We start from the raw sequence: 18,903 nt of genomic DNA, 5'->3' as shown, positions 1-18,903 counted from the left end.
AATTTCGGCAACACCTCCACGCTGTTCTCCTAATACACGTCTCCGCAATAAGCAGAGAGGATGTGTACCCGGAGAACAACAGGGAGGCACTGACGTAATTCCGCATCGGATCTAGAGCACAACATACGGGAAAACGAACCCAATCTACACATACTCGGGCTGTCCATGGATAATGTTGGACAATTCGAAAGGATGGCGGTTATAAATATGCAAAGACATGCATATTTATAGATGTCGCCCTTTCGAACGGGAGACACATAGTGGTCACGCATACTCATGATTGAAGAAACCTATAGCTAGCAAGTTTCATCGGCACGAAGACCGGAACAGAGCAAATTAAGGGGGTAGGAGGAGAAGTCATTTGTGCTCACCAACAAACGCACGGGCGGAGCTCGTCCAACGCACGTGGAGGTCGTCAAACAACTCCACATTGAAATTCACCCGATCAACACAAATATGATGTTTTTATAATTAACATAATCGAAAAATATGTGACCTAACTCATAATTTACAAAACTATGACCCCGTCGGCTTAGTGGCGTCGATGGTCGGTGGTGTCGGGTATCAGTGGTGTCGGGGGTCGGGGGTTAGTTGTGTTGGTGGTCGGGGGTCAATGTCGTCGGGGGTCGAGGGTCACTGACGTCGGGGGTTGGGGTCTTTTCGGTCAACAAGAGGCCAAAGAGGTGTCGGGGGTCGGGGGTTGGGGGTCAGTCGCATCGGGGGTCGGGGGTAGGGGTGTTGGAAATATGCCCTAGAGGCAATGATAAATAGTTATTATTCTATTTCCTAAGATAATCATTTATTATCCATGCTATAATTGTATTGGATGAAAACATAGATACATGTGTGGATACATAGACAAAACAATGTCCCTAGCAAGCCTCTAGTTGGCTAGCTAGTTGATCAATGATAGTCAAGGTTTTCTGGCTATATGCAAGTGTTGTCACTTGATAACTCGATCACATCATTAGGAGAATCATGTGATGGACTAGACCTAAACTATGAACGTAGCATATTGATCGTGTCGTTTTATTGCTATTGTTTTCTGCGTGTCAAGTATTTGTTCCTATGACCATGAGATCATATAACTCACTAGCACCGGAGGAATACCTTGTGTGCATCAAATGTCACAACGTAACTGGGTGACTATAAAGGTGCTCTACAGGTATCTCCGAAGGTGTCCCTTGAGTTAGTATGGATCAAGACTGGGATTTGTCACTCCGTGTGACGGAGAGGTATCTCGGGGCCCACTCGGTAATACAACATCACACACAAGCCTTGCAAGCAATGTGACTTAGTGTAAGTCACGGGATGTTGTATTATGGAACGAGTAAAGAGACTTGCCGGTAATGAGATTGAAATAGGTATGTGGATACCGACGATCAAATCTCGGGCAAGTAACATACCGGAGGACAAAAGGAATGACATACGGGATTATATGAATCCTTGACACTGAGGTTCAACCGATAAGATCTTTAGAGAATATGTAGGATCCAATATGGGCATCCAGGTCCCACTATTGGATATTGACCGAGGAGTGCCTCGGGGCATGTCTACATAGTTCTCGAACCCGCAGGGTTTGCACAATTAAGGTTCAATGATGTTTTAGTATAGTTGAGTTATATGTGTGGTTACTGAATGTTGTTCGGAGTCCCGTATGAGATCACGGACATCACGAGGGTTTCCGGAATGGTCCGTAAATAAAGATTGATATATAGGATGGTTTCATTTGGTCACCAGAAAGTTTCGGGCAATTCCGACAGTGTACCGGGAGTGATGAATGGGTTCCGGGAGTTCACCGGGAGGGGCTCACCCACCCGGGAGTGAGCCCAAGGCACTAGGGTGGCTCCACAAGTCCTTAATGGGCTGGTGGAATCAGCCCAAGGGGCCCATGGCGCCACATAAGAAAATACCAAAGGAAAATAAAAGAAAAAGGGAAAGAGGGAGGTGGGAAGGAAGAGGAGGAGTCCTCCTTCCCAAACCGAATTGGAGGAGGAGTCCTGCTCCTCCCTTGGCCGGCGCACCCTTGGGGGCCTTGTCCCTCAAGGCTAGCCCTCCCGCTCCCTCCTATATATATTGGTGGTTTAGGGTTGATTTGAGACACAACATTGCCACGTGCAACTCAAACCTCTATCACATAGTTTTTCCTCTAGATCGGATTTCTCCGCAGCTCGGGCGGAGCTCTACAGGAGTAGATCATCACAACCACCGGAGCGTGTCATGCTGTCGGGAAACTCATATACTTCTCCTTCTTGCTTGTTGGATCAAGAAGGCCGAGATCATCTTTGAGCTGTACGTGTGCTGAACGGGGAGGTGCCGTCCGTTCGGCGCTAGATCGGAACGGATCGTGGGACGGATCGAGGTACGGTTCATGGGATGGTTCGAGGGATGTGAATACGTTCCACTACATCAACAGCGTTTATTAACGCTTCCTGTTGTGTGATACATCTCCAACGTATCTATAATTTTTTATGGTTTCATGCTATTATCTTGTCAAACTTTGGATGTTTCGTATGCCTTTTATATCTTTTTTGGGACTAACTTATTAACTCAGTGCCAAGTGCCAGTTCCTGTTTTTTCCGTGTTTTTGACCCTTTTCACAGGAGGATTTTAAACGGAGTCCAAATGAAACGAAACTTCCAAAAAGATTTTTTCCAAAACAAAAGACGATCGAGGAACTTGAGAACCAAGGCAGGGGGCCACCAGGGACCCCACAAGCCCCCTAGCCGTGGCCAGGGGGGCGCGCCTCCCAGGCTTGTGGGCTCCCTGGGCCTCCTCTGCCCTAGGTCTTCCGCCTATTCCCAAAAAATCCAGAAAAAATCACGGGAGCCACGAAAATACTTTTCCACCGCCGCAAGCTTCTGCCTCCGCAAGATCCCATCTCGGGCACGTTCTGGTGCCCTGCCGGAGGGGTGATTCGGATACGGAGGGCTTCTTCATCAACACCATGACCTCTTCGATGATGCGTGAGTAGTTCACATAGACCTACGGGTCCATAGCTAGTAGCTAGATGGCTTCTTCTCTCTCTTGGATCTTCAATACAAAGTTCTCCATGATCTTCATGGAGATCTATCCGATGTAATCTTCTTTTGCGGTGTGTTTGTCGAGATCCGATGAATTGTGGATTTATGATCAGATTATCTATGAATCTTATTTGAGGTTCTTCTGATCTCTCTTATGAATGATTTCATATCCTTGTAATTCTCTTCGAGTTGTGGGTTTTGTTTGGCCAACTTGATCTATGATTCTTGCAATGGGAGAAGTGCTTGGTTTTGGGTTCATACCGTGTGGTGACCTCACCCAGTGACAGAAGAGGTAGCGATGCACGCATCGTGTTGTTGCCATCAAGGGTAAAAAGATGGGGTTTTCATCATTGGTTTGAGTTTATCCCTCTACATCATGTCATTTTGCTTAAGGCGTTACTCTATTCATCATGAACCCAATACACTAGATGCATGCTGGATAGCGGTCGATGTGTGGAGTAATAGTAGTACATGCAGAAAGTATCGGTCTACTTGTTTCGGACGTGATGCCTATATGTATGATCATTGCCTTAGATATCGTCATGACTTTGCGCGGTTCTATCAATTGCTCGACAGTAATTTGTTCACCCACCGTAATATTTGCTATTTTGAGAGAAGCCTCTAGTGAACACTATGGCCCCCGGGACTACTTCACATCATATTTTCAGCCTTACTCTTTTTCTTCATTGCACTTTCCGCCTTCAGATCTCACTTTGCAATCAATCTTGAAGGGATTGACAACCCCTTTATAGCGTTGGGTGCAAGATCTTTTGTGTTTGCGCAGGTACTCTGGACTTGACGAGATTCTCCTACTGGATTGATACCTTGGTTCTCAAACTGAGGGAAATACTTACTGCTCCTGTGCAGCATCACCCTTTCCTCTTCAAGGGAAAAACAACGCAAGCAAGTCTCCGTCAACGTGTCAATTTTTGGCGCTGTTGTTTGAGAAGTAGCATTGTGCGATCTACAAGGGTACGTAGATACAAATCTCCTCTCGTAGATGGACATCACCATGATAGGTCTTCATGTGCGTAGGAAATTTTTTGTTTCCCATGCTAGTTCCCCAACAGTGGCATCATGAGCTAGGTTCATGCGTAGATGTTATCTCGGGTAGAACACAAAAGGTTTTGTGGGCGGTGATGTTCAGTTTGCTGCCCTCCTTAGTCTTTTCTTGATTCGGCGGTATTGTTGGATTGAAGCGGCCCGGACCAACATAACTCGTACGCTTACGAGAGACTGGTTTCATCGATTGACATGCAACCTCGTTGCATAAAGATGACTGGCGGGTGTCGGTTTCTTCAACTTTAGTTGAATTGGTTTTGACCGAAGCGGTCCTTGGAGAGGTTAAATAGCAATTTGCACATCTCCGTTGTGGTTTTTGCGTAAGTAAGATGCGATCATACTAGACACCCATAGCAGCCACGTAAAACATGCAACAACAAATTAGAGGACGTCTAACTTGTTTTTGCATGGTATGATTGTGATATGATATGGCCAATGATGTGATGCGATATACTGGATGTATGAGATGATCATGTTGTAATAGTTAATATTGACTTGCACGTCGATGCTACAACAACCGGCAGGAGCCATAGGGTTGTCTTTAAACTAACCTTTGTGTTTGCAGATGTGTTTACTATATTGCTAGGACGTAGCTTTAGTAGTAATAGCATAAGTAGCACGACAACCTCGATGGCGACACGTTGATGGAGATCATGATGATGGAGATCATGGTGTGGCGCTGGTGAAAAGAAGATCGTGCTGGTGCTTTGGTGATGGAGATCACGAAGCACAAGATGATGGCCCTATCATGTCACTTATGAATTGCATGTGATGTTAATCCTTTTATACAACTTATTTTGCTTAGAATGATGGTAGCATTATGAGGTGATCTCTCACTAAAATTTCAAGACGAAATTGTGTTCTCCCCGACTGTGCACCGTTGCTATAGTTAGTCATTTCGAGACACCACGTGATGATCGGGTGTGATAGACTCAATGTTCACATACAAAGGGTGCAAAACAGTTGCACACGCGGAACACTCGGGTTAAGCTTGACGAGCCTAGCATGTGCAGACATGGCCTCGGAACACAAGAGACCAAAAGGTCGAGCATGAATCGTATAGTTGATATGATTAGCATAGAGATGCTTACCACTGAAACTATTCTCAACTCACGTGATGATCGGACTTGAGTTAGTGAATTTGGATCATGAACCATTCAAATGACTAGAGATATGTGCTTTTTGAGTGGGAGTTTAGCAAGTAATTTGATTAGTTAAACTCTAATTATCTTGAACATAGTCTATGTCCACTTTGAAATATTTGTGTTATAGATCAATGGCTCACGCGACAGTCACCCTGAATTTTAATACGTTCCTAGAGAAAGCTAAGTTGAAAGATGATGGAAGCAACTTTGTAGACTGGGCTCGTAATCTTAAGTTGCTCCTGCAAGCTGGGAAGAAGGATTATGTCCTTAATGCTGCGCTAGGAGATGACCACCCGCTACGGCTGACCAAGATGTTAAGAACGCTTGGTTAACACATAAGGAGGACTACTCAGTAGTTCAATGTGTTGTCTTGTATGGCTTAGAGTCGGGACTTCAACGTCGCTTTGAGCGTCATGGAGCATTTGAGATGTTCCAGGAGTTGAAGTTTATCTTTCAGAAGAACACCCGGATCGAGAGGTATGAGACCTCCGATAAATTCTATGCTTGCAAGATGGAGGAGAATTCGTCTGTTAGTGAACATGTGCTCAAAATGTCTGGGTACTCAAACCGTCTAGCTGAGCTGGGGATTGAACTCCCGCAAGAATCTATCACTGACAGAATTCTTCAATCACTGCCGCCAAGCTACAAAGGCTTTGTGTTGAACTACAACATGCAAGGGATGAACAAGTCTCCCGGCGAGTTGTTTGCGATGCTGAAAGTCGCAGAGTCTGAACTCCGTAAAGAGCATCAAGTGTTGATGGTCAATAAGACCACTAGTTTCAAGAGAAACGGCAAAGGCAAGAAGGGTAATTTCAAGAAGAGCGGCAAGCCTATTGCCAATCCGACGAAGAAACCCAAGGCTGGACCTAAGCCTGAAATGGAGTGTTATTATTGCAAGGGACTCGGTCACTGGAAGCGCAACTGCCCCAAGTATCAGGCTGATAAGAAGGCGGCCAAGGAAACATCAGGTATATTCGATATACATGTTATTGATGTGTACTTAACCAACTCTCGTAGTAGTGCCTGGGTATTCGATACCGGTTCTGTTGCTCATATTTGCAACTCAAAACAGGAACTGTGGAATAAACGAAGGCTGGCGAAAGATGAAGTGACGATGCGCGTGGGAAATGGTTCCAAGGTTGATGCAATTGCCGTTGGCACAATTTCACTTTAGTTACCATCAGGATTACTTAAATAATTGTTATTTAGTGCTTACGTTAAGCATGAACATTATATCTGGATCTTGTTTATTGCGGGACGGTTACTCGTTTAAGTCAGAGAATAATGGTTGTTCTATTTCTATGAGTAATATCTTTTATGGTCATGCACCCAATGTGAGAGGATTGTTCATATTGAATCTTGATAGCGATGATATACATATACATAACATTGAGACCAAAAGAGTTAGAGTTAACAATGATAGCGCCATGTTTTTGTGGCACTGCTGCTTAGGTCATATTGGTGTAAATCACATGAAGAAACTCCATTCCAATGGACTTTTGGAGTCACTTGACTTTGATTCACTTGACACATGCGAACCATGCCTTATGGGCAAGATGACTAAGACTCCATTCTCCGGAACAATGGAGCGTGCAAGTGACTTGCTGGAAATCATACATACAGATGTGTGCGGTCTGATGAGTGCGGAGGCGCGCGGTGGATATCGTTATTTTCTCACCTTCACTTACGATTTGAGTAGATATGGTTATGTCTACTTGATGAAGCACAAGTCTGAAACATTTGAGAAGTTCAAGCAATTTCAGAGTGAACTTGAAAATCATCGTAACAAGAAGATCAAGTTCCTACGGTCTGATCGTGGGGGTTAATATCTAAGTTTCGAGTTTGGTGCTCACTTAAGACAATGTGGAATTGTTTCACAATTGACACCGCCTGGAACACCACAGCGTAATGGTGTGTCCGAACATCGTAATCGTACTTTATTAGAGATGGTGTCATCTATGATGTCTCTTACCGATTTGTCGTTATCGTTTTGGGGTTATGCATTAGAGACAGCTGCATTCACTTTAAATAGGGCACCATCAAAATCCGTTGAGACGACACCATACGAACTATGGTATGGTGATACGTCTCCAACGTATCTATAATTTTTGATGGTTTCATACTATTATCTTGTCAAACTTCGGATGTTTTGCATGCCTTTTATATATTTTTTGGGACTAACTTATTAACTCAGTGCCAAGTGCCAGTTCCTGTTTTTCCATGTTTTTGACCCCTTTCAGAGGAGATTTTGAAACGGAGTCCAAACGGAAGAAAATCCCCGAAAAGATTTTTTTCTGGAACGGAAGAAGATTGGGAAGCTTGGGAGCCAAGGCAGGGGAGCCTCAGGGGCCCCACAAGCCCCCACCCCGCGGCCAGGGGGGCCGCGCCATCAAGGCTTGTGGGCCCCCTGAGCGCACCCTGACCTAGGGGTTGCGCCTATAAATTCCCTAAAAATCCCAAAAAAAATTAGGAGATCATCGAAATCATTTTTCCGCCGCCGCAAGCTTCTGTCTCCGCATGATCCCATCTGGGGCATGTTCTGGTGCCCTGCCGGAGGGGGATTCGGACACGGAGGGCTTCTTCATCAACACCATGACCTCTCCGATGATGCATCAGTAGTTCACCATAGACCTACGGGTCCATAGCTAGTAACTAGATAGCTTCTTATCTCTCTCTTGGATCTTCAATACAAAGTTCTCCATGATCTTCATGGAGATCTATCCGATGTAATCTTCTTTTGCGGTGTGTTTGTCGAGATCCGATGAATTGTGGATTAATGATCAGATTATCTATGAATCTTCTTTGAGTTTCTTCTGATCTCTCTTATGCATGATTTCATATCCTTGTAATTCTCTTCGAGTTGTGGGTTTTGTCTGGCCAACTAGATCTATGATTCTTGCAATGGGAGAAGTGCTTGGTTTTGGGTTCATACCGTGCGGTGACCTCACCCAGTGACAGAAGGGGTAGCGAGGCATGCATCATGTTGCTGCCATCAAGGGTAAAAAGATGGGGTTTTCATCATTGGTTTGAGATTATCCCTCTACATCATGTCATCTTGCTTAAGGCGTTACTCTATTCTTCATGAATTCAATACACTAGATGCATGCTGGATAGCGATCGATGTGTGGAGTAATAGTAGTAGATGCAGAAAGTATCACTCTCTTGTCTGGGACGTGATGCCTATATGTATGATCATTGCCTTAGATATCGTCATGACTTTGCGCGGTTCTATCAATTGCTCGACAGTAATTTTTTCACCCACCGTGATATTTGCTATTATGAGAGAAGCCTCTAGTGAACACTATGGCCCCCAGGGTCTACTCCACACCATATTTTCAGCCTTACACTTTTTACTTCATTGCACTTTCCGCCTTCAGATCTCACTTTGCAAACAATCTTGAAGGGATTGACAACACCTTTGAAGCGTTGGGTGCAAGCTTGTTTGTGTTTGGGCAGGTACTCTGGACTTGACGAGGCTCTCCTTCTGGATCGATACCTTGGTTCTCAAACTAAGGGAAATACTTACTGCTCCTGTGCTGCATCACCATTTCCTCTTCAAGGGAAAAACCGACGCAAACCGGAGAAGTAACAAGAAGAATTCCTAAGCGCCAAGGAAGGACTTTTGTAGCCGCAGCAGAAGAATTTCTGGCGTCGTTGCCGGGGAGGAAGATCAAGTCAAGAACTCATCCAAGTAGGTGTCGCAAACTCATCTCTTCCATTTACTTTGTTTGCGAGTTGCCTCTCGTTTTCCTCTCCCCCACTTCACCAATTTGCCTTTTTCGTTTGCCTTTTCCGTTCGCCTTTTCGATTGCCCTTTTTCTCGCCTGTTCTTTCTTGCTTGTGTGCTTGCTTGCTTGCTGAAGTCACCATGAACGAAAACACCAAACTTTGTGAATTCGCGAATACTAATAATAATGATTTTATTAGTACTCCGATTGCTCCCGCCACTAGTGCGGACTCATACGAAATCAACGCCGCTTTGCTGAATCTTGTTATGAAAGAGCAATTCTCTGGCCTTCCTAGTGTAGATGCCGCTTCCCATATCAATACCTTCATTGAGATTTGCGATATGCAAAATAAAAAAGATGTGGATAATGATGTGATTAAGTTGAAGATTTTTCCTTTCTTGCTGCGAGATCGCGCAAAAACTTGGTTTTCTTCTTTGCCCAAAAATAGTATTGATTCTTGGAATAAGTGCAAAGATGCTTATATATCCAAGTATTTTCCGCCGGCTAAGATCATCTCTCTCCGTAATGATATCATGAATTTCAAGCAACTTGATCGTGAACATGTTGCACAATCTTGGGAGAGAATGAAATTAATGATTAGAAATTGTCCCGCTCATGGCTTGAGTCTTTGGATGATTATTGAAATCTTTTACGCTGGCTTAAATTTCGCTTCTAGAAATATCTTGGAATCCGCCTCAGGTGGAACGTTCATGGAAATCACGTTAGGGGAAGCCACAAAGCTCTTAGACAACATCATGACAAACTACTCTCAGTGGCACACTGAAAGGTCACCTACTAGTAAGAAGGTACACGCTATAGAAGAAATTAACTCGTTAAGTGCTAAGATGGACGAGTTAATGAATTTGGTTGCTAGTAGAAGTGCTCCTTTGGATCCTAATGATATGCCCTTGTCTTCTTTGATTGAGAGTAGCAACGCTAGCTTGGACGTTAATTTTGTTGGTAGGAATAACTTTGGCAACAACAATGCTTTTAGAGGAAACTGTGTTCCTAGGCCTTTTCCTAGTAACTCCACTAATAACTTTGGCAACTCCTACAACAATACTCATGGAAATTACAATAGATTATCCTCTGATCTAGAGAGTAATATCAAAGAGTTCATCAACTCTCAAAATATTTTCAATGCGTTCATAGAGGAAAAACTACTCAAAATTGACGATTTGGCTAAGAGCGTTGATAGAATTTCTTGTGATGTTGATGCTTTGAAAGTTAGATGTGCTCCTACCAAAATCAACATGGATGAAACTTTGAAAGCTATGCGTGTTTCCATGATTGAGAGCCAAGAAAGAACCGCCCAAATTCGTGCTAGACATGAATGGCTTAAAAAGGCGTGTTCTCGTGATGAGAATCACTAAGATCTTAAAGTGATTGGTGTGACTCCCATTGAATCTTTGTTTTCTTGTGTCAAACCTAATGATTATGGGGTTGGATATGAATCCACTTTGGTTGAAAAGTGCCCCAATGATTCGGAGTCCATCTATCTTGATGCTAAAAGCATTAAAAGTGGAGTAGAAGATGTTAAAACTGTGAGTAGTAATGAAATTACCACCGTGGATTTCAAGGAATTCAATTATGATAGTTGCTCCTTGATTGAATGCATTTCTTCGATGCAATCCATGTTGAACTCTCCACATGCTTATAGCCAAAACAAGGCCTTTACCGATCATATCGTCGAAACTATGATAAAATCTCTTGAAGAGAAACTTGAATTGGAAGTCTCTATCCCTAGAAAGCTTCATGATGTGTGGGAACCTACCATCAAAAACCAAAATCAAAAACTATGAATGCAATGCTTTGTGTGATTTGGGTGCTAGTGTTTCTGCGATTCCAAAGTCTTTATGTGATGTTCTGGGTTTTAATGAGATTGAAGAGTGTTCTCTTAATTTGCATCTTGCTGATTCTACTGTCAAGAAACCCATGGGAAGGATCAATGATGTTCTTATTATTGCAAATAGGAACTATGTACCCGCAGATTTCATTGTGCTTGACATTGATTGCAATCCTACATGCCCCATTATTCTTGGTAGACCTTTCCTAAGGACTATTGGTGCTATCATCGATATGAAGGAAGGGAATATTAGATTTCAATTTCCTTGAAGGAAGGGCATGGAACACTTTCCTAGAAAGAAAATAAGATTGCCTTATGAATCCATGATGAGGGCCACTTATGGTTTGAGCACCAAAGACGACGATATGTGATTCTATCGCTTCTATGCCTAGCTGAGGGCGTTAAACAATAGCGCTTGTTAGGAGGCAACCCAATGAATTTATCTTTTTATTTCTGTTTTGTTGCGTCCACACTTTCATAATTCTGTTGTGATTGTGTTTTTTTGTGTTTATTTTTTTGTTTGAGCCAAGCAAAGCCTTTATGACTAGTCTTGGTAATGGTTGTTTGATCCTGCTGGAAAAAGATAGAAACTTTTCGCTCACGAGATGATTTTTCATTTTTATTCAGAAAGAGCTTTTGAATTGATTATTTTTGATGCTGATTGATATGATTTTTGCCCAGGCCGTCGTAATTTTTCAGATTTTTTTGAGGTACCAGAAGTATACGAAGTATACAATTTGCTATAGACTGGTCTGTTTTTGACAGATTCTGTTTTTGTTGAGTTGGTTGCTTGTTTTGATGAAACTTTGGTTAGTATCGGGGGGTACTAGCCATGGAAAAGTGAGAATACAGTAGCCCATCATCAATATAGATAGAATTCAAGTTTTCTACAGTACCAAAAGAAGTGGTAGTTTGTTTTCTTGTACTAATGTTATCACAAGTTTCTGTTTAAGTTTTGTGTTGTGAAGTTTTCAAGTTTTGGGTGATGTTCTCATGGACAAAGAGATAAGGAGTGGAAAGAGCTCAAGCTTGGGGATGCCCAAGGCATCCCAATCCAAATTCAAGGACACCAAAAAGCCTAAGCTTGGGGATGCCCCGGGAAGGCATCCCTTCTTTCGTCTTCAATCCATCGGTAACATTACTTGGAGCTATATTTTTATTCACCACATGATATGTGTTTTTGCTTGGAGCGTCTTGTATCGTAGGAGTCTTTTCCTTTTGTTGTGTCACAATCATCCTTGCTGCACACCCTTTTGAGAGAGAGAGACATGCACTGATCGTGATTTTGCTAGAATGCTCATAGTGCTTCACTTATATCTTTTGAGCTAGATACTTTTGCTCATAGTGCTTCACTTATATCTTTTGAGCTAGATACTTTTGCTCTATGTGCTTCACTTATATCTTTTAGAGCACGGCGGTGCATGATTTGGTAGTTGGCTTATGCTATGAAAGTAGTCCCAAAAGTGATAGATACCCAAAGAGGATGCAAAAACCTCCATCTTCATGTGCATTGAGTAGAAAGAGAAGTTTCGATTCCTCTCAAATAGTTTTGAGACATGGATTTGGTAATATTAAGAGTTATGTTAGTAAGGTGTTGTGAATCTAGAAATACTTGTGTTGAAGTTAGTGATTCCCATAGCATGCACGTATGGTGAACCGCTATGTTAGGATGTCGGAGCATAACTGATCTATTGATTGTCATCCTTTGTGTTGAGGCCGGGATCGCGCGATGGTTTACACCTACCAACCCTTCCCCTCGGAGTATGCGTTTAGCACTTTGTTTCGATTACTAATAAGGACTTTCGCAACAAGTATGTGAGTTCTTCATGACTAATGTGAGCCCATGGTATAGATGCACCTTCACCTTCCACCATTGATAGCCTTTCTAGTGCCGCGCAATTCTCGTCGGTGCACAAACCCACCAAATTCCTTCCTCAAAACAGCCACCATATCTACCTACTATGGCATTTTCATAGCCATTCCGAGATATATTGCCATGCAACTCCCACCGTTCCGTCTCATGACTTGTGTCGTCACTATCATATTGCCATTGCATGATCGTAAGATAGCTAGCGAGATGTTTCAACATCATACGGCATGCTAGATCGTTGCAAATCCCGGTACACTGCCGGAGGCATTTCCTTTGTTGTCATCATCATTGTGATCTTTGAGCTATGAGTAAATAAAATTGTGATGATCATCATTATTAGAGCATTGTCCCATGTGAGGAAATAAAAAAAGAGGCCAAAGATCCCAAAAACAAAAACAAAAAAAAGAGAAAAGAAAAGAAAAGAAAAAAAGAGGCCTAAGAGCCCAAATGAAAAAAAAAGAGAAAAAGAGAGAAGGGACAATGCTACTATGTTTTTCCACACTTGTGCGTCATGATAGCACCATGTTATTCATGATTGAGAGCTTCTTTCTTTGTCACTACCATATGCTAGTGGGAATCTTCATTATATGACTTGGCTTGTATATTCCAATGATGGGCTTCCTCAAAATTGCCCTAGGTCTTCGTGAGCAAGCAAGTTGGATGCACACCCACTAGTTTTCCTTTTGAGCTTTCACATACTTATAGCTCTAGTGCATCCTTTGTATGGAAATCCCTATTCATTCACATTGATATCTATTAATGGGCATCTCCATAGCCTATTGATACGCCGAGTCAATGTGACCATCTCCTCCTTTTTGTCTCACAACCACCACCACACTCTATTCCACCTATAGTGCTATATCCATGGCTCGCGATCATGTATTGCGTGATAGTTATAAAAAGTTTGAGAAAGTAATAGTGCGAAAACAATTACTTGGCCAATACCGGGGTTGTGCATGATTTACATTAGTTGTGTGAGGATGATGGAGCATAGCCAGACTATATGATTTTGTAGGGATAACCTTCTTTGGCCTTGTTATTTTGAAAGTTCATGATTACTTTGCTAGTTTGCTTGAAGTATTACTATTTTCATGTCAATAGCAAACTATTGTTTTAAATCTTACGGATCTGAACATTCATGCCACGTGAAATAAGTTGCAAAGGACAACTATGCTAGGTAGCATTCCACATCAAAAATTCATTCTTTATCACTTCCCTACTCGAGGACGAGCAGGAGTTAAGCTTGGGGATCCTTGATACGTCTCCAACGTATTTATAATTTTTGATGGTTTCATGCTATTATCTTGTCAAACTTTGGATGTTTTGCATGCCTTTTATATATTTTTTGGGACTAACTTATTAACTCAGTGCCAAGTGCCGGTTCCTGTTTTTTCCATGTTTTTGACCCCTTTCAAAGGAGATTTTGAAACGGAGTCCAAACGGAAGAAAATCACCGAAAAGATTTTTTCTGGAACAGAAGAAGATCGGGAAGCTTGGGAGCCAAGGCAGGGGAGCCTCAGGGGCCCCACAAGCCCCCACCCCGCGGCCAGGGGGGAGGCCGCGCCATCCAGGCTTGTGGGCCCCCTGAGTGCCCCCTGACCTAGGGGTTGCGCCTATAAATTCCCTAAAAATCCCAAAAAAAACACAAGATCATCGAAATCAATTTTCCGCCGCCACAAGCTTCTGTCTCCGCAAGATCCCATCTGGGGCACATTCCGGTGCCCTGCCGGAGGGGGATTCGGACACGGAGGGCTTCTTCATCAACACCATGACCTCTCCGATGATGCGTGAGTAGTTCACCATAGACCTACGGGTCCATAGCTAGTAACTAGATGGCTTATTCTCTCTCTTGGATCTTCAATACAAAGTTCTCCATGGTCTTCATGGAGATCTATCCGATGTAATCTTCTTTTGCGGTGTGTTTGTCGAGATTCGATGAATTGTGGATTTATGATCAGATTATCTATGAATCTTATTTGAGTTTCTTCTGATCTCTCTTATGCATGATTTCATATCCTTGTACTTCTCTTCGAGTTGTGGGTTTTGTCTGGCCAACTGGATCTATGATTCTTGCAATGGGAGAAGTGCTTGGTTTTGGGTTCATACTGTGCGATGACCTCACCCAGTGACAGAAGGGGTAGCGAGGCACGCATCGTGTTGCTGCCATCAAGGGTAAAAAGATGGGGTTTTCATCATTGGTTTGAGATTATCCCTCTACATCATGTCATCTTGCTTAAGGCGCTACTCTGTTCGTCATGAACTCAATACACTAGATGCATGCTGGATAGCGGTCGATGTGTGGAGTAATAGTAGTAGATGCAGAAAGTATCGGTCTATTTGTCTTGGACGTGATGCCTATATGTATGATCATTGCCTTAGATATCGTCATGACTTTGCGCGGTTCTATCAATTGCTCGACAATAATTTGTTCACCCACCGTGATATTTTCTATTATGAGAGAAGCCTCTAGTGAACACTATGGCCCCCAGGGTCTACTCCACACCATATTTTCAGCCTTACACTTTTTACTTCGTTGCACTTTCCGCCTTCAGATCTCACTTTGCAAACAATCTTGAAGGGATTGACAACCCCTTTGAAGCGTTGGGTGCAAGCTTGTTTGTGTTTGCGCAGGTACTCTGGACTTGACGAGGCCCTCCTTCTGGATCGATACCTTGGTTCTCAAACTGAGGGAAATACTTACTGCTCCTGTGCTGCATCACCCTTTCCTCTTCAAGGGAAAAACCGACGCAAACCAGAGAAGTCACAAGAAGAATTCCTAAACGCCAAGGAAGGACTTTTGTTGCCGCAGCATATGGCAAAAGACCAAAGTTGTCGTTTCTTAAAGTTTGGGTATGTGATTCTTATGTCAAAAAGCTTCAGCTTGCAAAGCTGGAACCCAAAGCGGAAAAGTGTGTCTTCATAGGTTACCCAAAAGAGACATTTGGGTATACCTTCCATCTCAAATCCGAGGGCAAAGTGTTTGTTGCTAAAAACAGAGCTTTTCTTGAGAAGGAGTTTCTCTCGAAAGAATTGAGTGGGAGGAAGATAGAACTTGATGAGGTTGTCGAACCTCTAATCCCTCTAGATGGTGGCGCGGGGCAAGGGGAAACCCGTGCCGTTGCGACACCGGTTGAGGAGGAAGTTGATGATGATGATCATGAAACTTCGGATCAAGTTCCTATCGGACCTCGCAGGTCGACAAGATCATGTACTGCTCCTGAGTGGTACGGTAATCATGTCTTATCAATTATGTTGTTAGACAACAATGAACATGTGAATTATGAAGAAGCAATGGTGCGTCCGGATTCCAACAAATGGCTGGAGGCCATGAAGTCCGAGATAGGATCCATGTACGAGAACAAAGTGTGGACTTTGGAAGTACTACCTGAAGGCCGCAAGGCTATTCAGAACAAATGGATCTTTCAGAAGAAGACGGACGCAGACGGTAATGTGACCGTTTATAAAGCTCAACTTGTAGCAAAGGGTTTTTCACAAGTTCAAGGAGTTGACTACGATGAGACGTTCTCACTGGTAGCGATGCTTAAGTCCGTCCAAATCATGTTAGCAATAGCTGCATTTTTCGATTATGAAATCTGGCAGATGGATGTCAAAACGACATTCCTTAACGGTTTTCTTAAGGAAGAGTTGTCTATGATTCAACCCGAAGGTTTTGTCCATCCAAAGAATGCTAACAAAGTATGCAAGCTCCAGCGATCCATTTATGGACTGGTGCAAGCATCTCGGAGTTGGAATAAGCACTTTGAAAAGGTGATCAAAGCATTTGGGTTTATACAAGTGGTTGGAGAATCTTGTCTTTACAAGAAAGTGAGTGGGAGCTCTGTGGCATTTCTAATATTAGATGTGGATGACATATTGCTAATTGGAAACAACATGGAGATTTTGGAGAGCATAAATGATTACTTGAATAAATGTTTCTCTATGAAGGACCTAGGAGAAGCTGCTTACATTCTAGGCATTAAGATCTATAGGGATAGATCGAGACGCCTGATAGGACTTTCACAAAGCACATACCTTGATAAAGTTTTGAAGAAGTTCAAAATGGATCAGTCCAAGAAAGGGTTCTTGCCAGTATTACAAGGTATAAAATTGAGTAAGACTCAGTGCCCAGCAAGTGCGGAAGATAGAGAACAAATGAGTTCCGTCCCCTACGCTTCAGCCGTAGATTCTATCATGTATGCAATGTTGTGCACTAGACCAGACGTCAGCTTGGCCGTAAGTATGGCAGGCAGGTTTCAGAGTAATCCAGGAGTGGATCACTGGACGGTGGTCAAGAATATTCCGAAGTACCTGAAAAGGACTAAGGAAATGTTTCTCATTTATGGAGGTGACAAAGAGCTCGTCGTAGAAGGTTACGTCGATGCAAGTTTTGACACCGATCCGGATGACTCTAAGTCGCAAACCGGATACGTATTTATTCTTAATGGGGGTGCAGTAAGCTGGCGCAGTTTGATACGTCTCCATCGTATCTACTTTTCAGAACTCTTTTGCCCTTGTTTTGGACTCTAACTTGCATGATTTGAATGGAACTAACCCGGACTGACGCTGTTTTCAGTAGAATTGCCATGGTGTTGTTTTTGTGCGGAAATGGAAGTTCTCGGAACGTCCTGAAAATTTACGGAGATTTTTTCTGGAATAAAAGAAAAATACCTGCGCAAAGATCCATGTGAGGGGGCATGCCAGTGGGCCACAAGCCCCTGGGCCGCGGCCACCCCCTATGGTCGCGCCATGAGGTCTTGCGGGGCCCACGTGGCACCACCGCCCCCAATATCAGTCCTATATCTTCTGTTTCGCCTGGAAAAAAAATCAGAGAGAAGGTTTCATCACGTTTTGCGATATGGAGGCGCCGCCGCATCCTGTTCTTCATCTGCAGGGCAGATCTAGAGTCCGTTTCGGGCTCCGGAGAGGGGAAATCGTCGCCATCGTCATCATCAACCTTTCTCCATCGACAATTCCATGATGTTCTTCATCGTTCGTGAGTATTCTCATTGTATGCTTGCTGGACGGTGATGAGTTGTATGAGATCTATCATGTAATCGAGTTAGTTCTTGACGGGGATTGATCCCTAGTATCCACTATGTTCTAGATTGATGTTGCTACTACTTGGCTATGCTTAATGCTTGTCACTAGGGCCCGAGTGCCATGATTTCAGATCTGAACCTATTATGTTGTCACCAATATAAGTGTGTTTTAGATCCTATCTTGCAAGTTGTAGTCACCTGTTGACGGGCAACTATTCCTGACTTGATGCCTCCCCGGCAACGGCGCCAGAAAAGAGTTGCTTCCAGTTGCTCAACAATTAGCAATTGTCTTGCAATGGCCCACCAGCGTGTGGGATCGCGACAGTTTTCGAGGGTTAGAGTATTCAACCCAAATTTGTTGGTTCGCACGATGGGAAGTGAAAGAATATTCTCAAGTATTAGCAGCTGAATGTGTCAGATTCAACCACACCTAAAAGATTAGTGTCTACAAGCAAAGTAGTATGATAGCAACGGTGCCAGAAACGATCTGGTGACAATGCAGACTATTCCTAACGGTTGTATAAACGGCGCCAGAAAAGTATTGTAGCAGGTAGCAGTAGAGTAACGAGTAACAGCAGTAGCAAGGAATAGCAGTAGCAAGTAGCAACAGTAGCAAGTAACACCAACAACAAGTAACAGTAGTAGCAACAGTAGTGGCAGCAGCAGCAGGACAAAGCAAGTAACGGTAGCAGCAAGTAACAGTAGTAGCAACAGTAGTAAGGACAGAGAAAAGCAAGTAACAACAGCACTGGGACAAACTCGTGGGCAATGGATCGGTAATTTGTCAGATGACATTCATCATGCAACAGTTATAACACGGAGAGATATGTGACTAGCTCTCGTTCGTCGATGTGATGTAGGCATGCATTCCGTGTGTAGTCATACGTGCTTAGGGAAAAGAACTTGCATGAAATCTATTGTCCATCCCTCCCGTGGCAGTGGGGTCCAAATGGATACTACGGGATATTAAGGTTCTCCTTTTATTAAAGAACTGGACCAACGCATTAGCACTTGGTGAACACATGAACTCCTCAAACAATAGTCATCACCGGGAGTGGTTCCAGTTATTGTCACTCCGGGGTTGCCGGGTCATAACACATAGTAGGTAACTACAACTTGCAAGATCGGATCTAAAACACACATATATTGGTGACAACATAATAATTTCAGATCTCAAATCATGGCACTCG

This window comes from Hordeum vulgare, chromosome 5H, assembly GCF_904849725.1.
Source record: "Hordeum vulgare subsp. vulgare chromosome 5H, MorexV3_pseudomolecules_assembly, whole genome shotgun sequence".
Classification (NCBI taxonomy): domain Eukaryota; kingdom Viridiplantae; phylum Streptophyta; class Magnoliopsida; order Poales; family Poaceae; genus Hordeum; species Hordeum vulgare.
Note: the sequence above shows the minus strand (reverse complement) of the source record.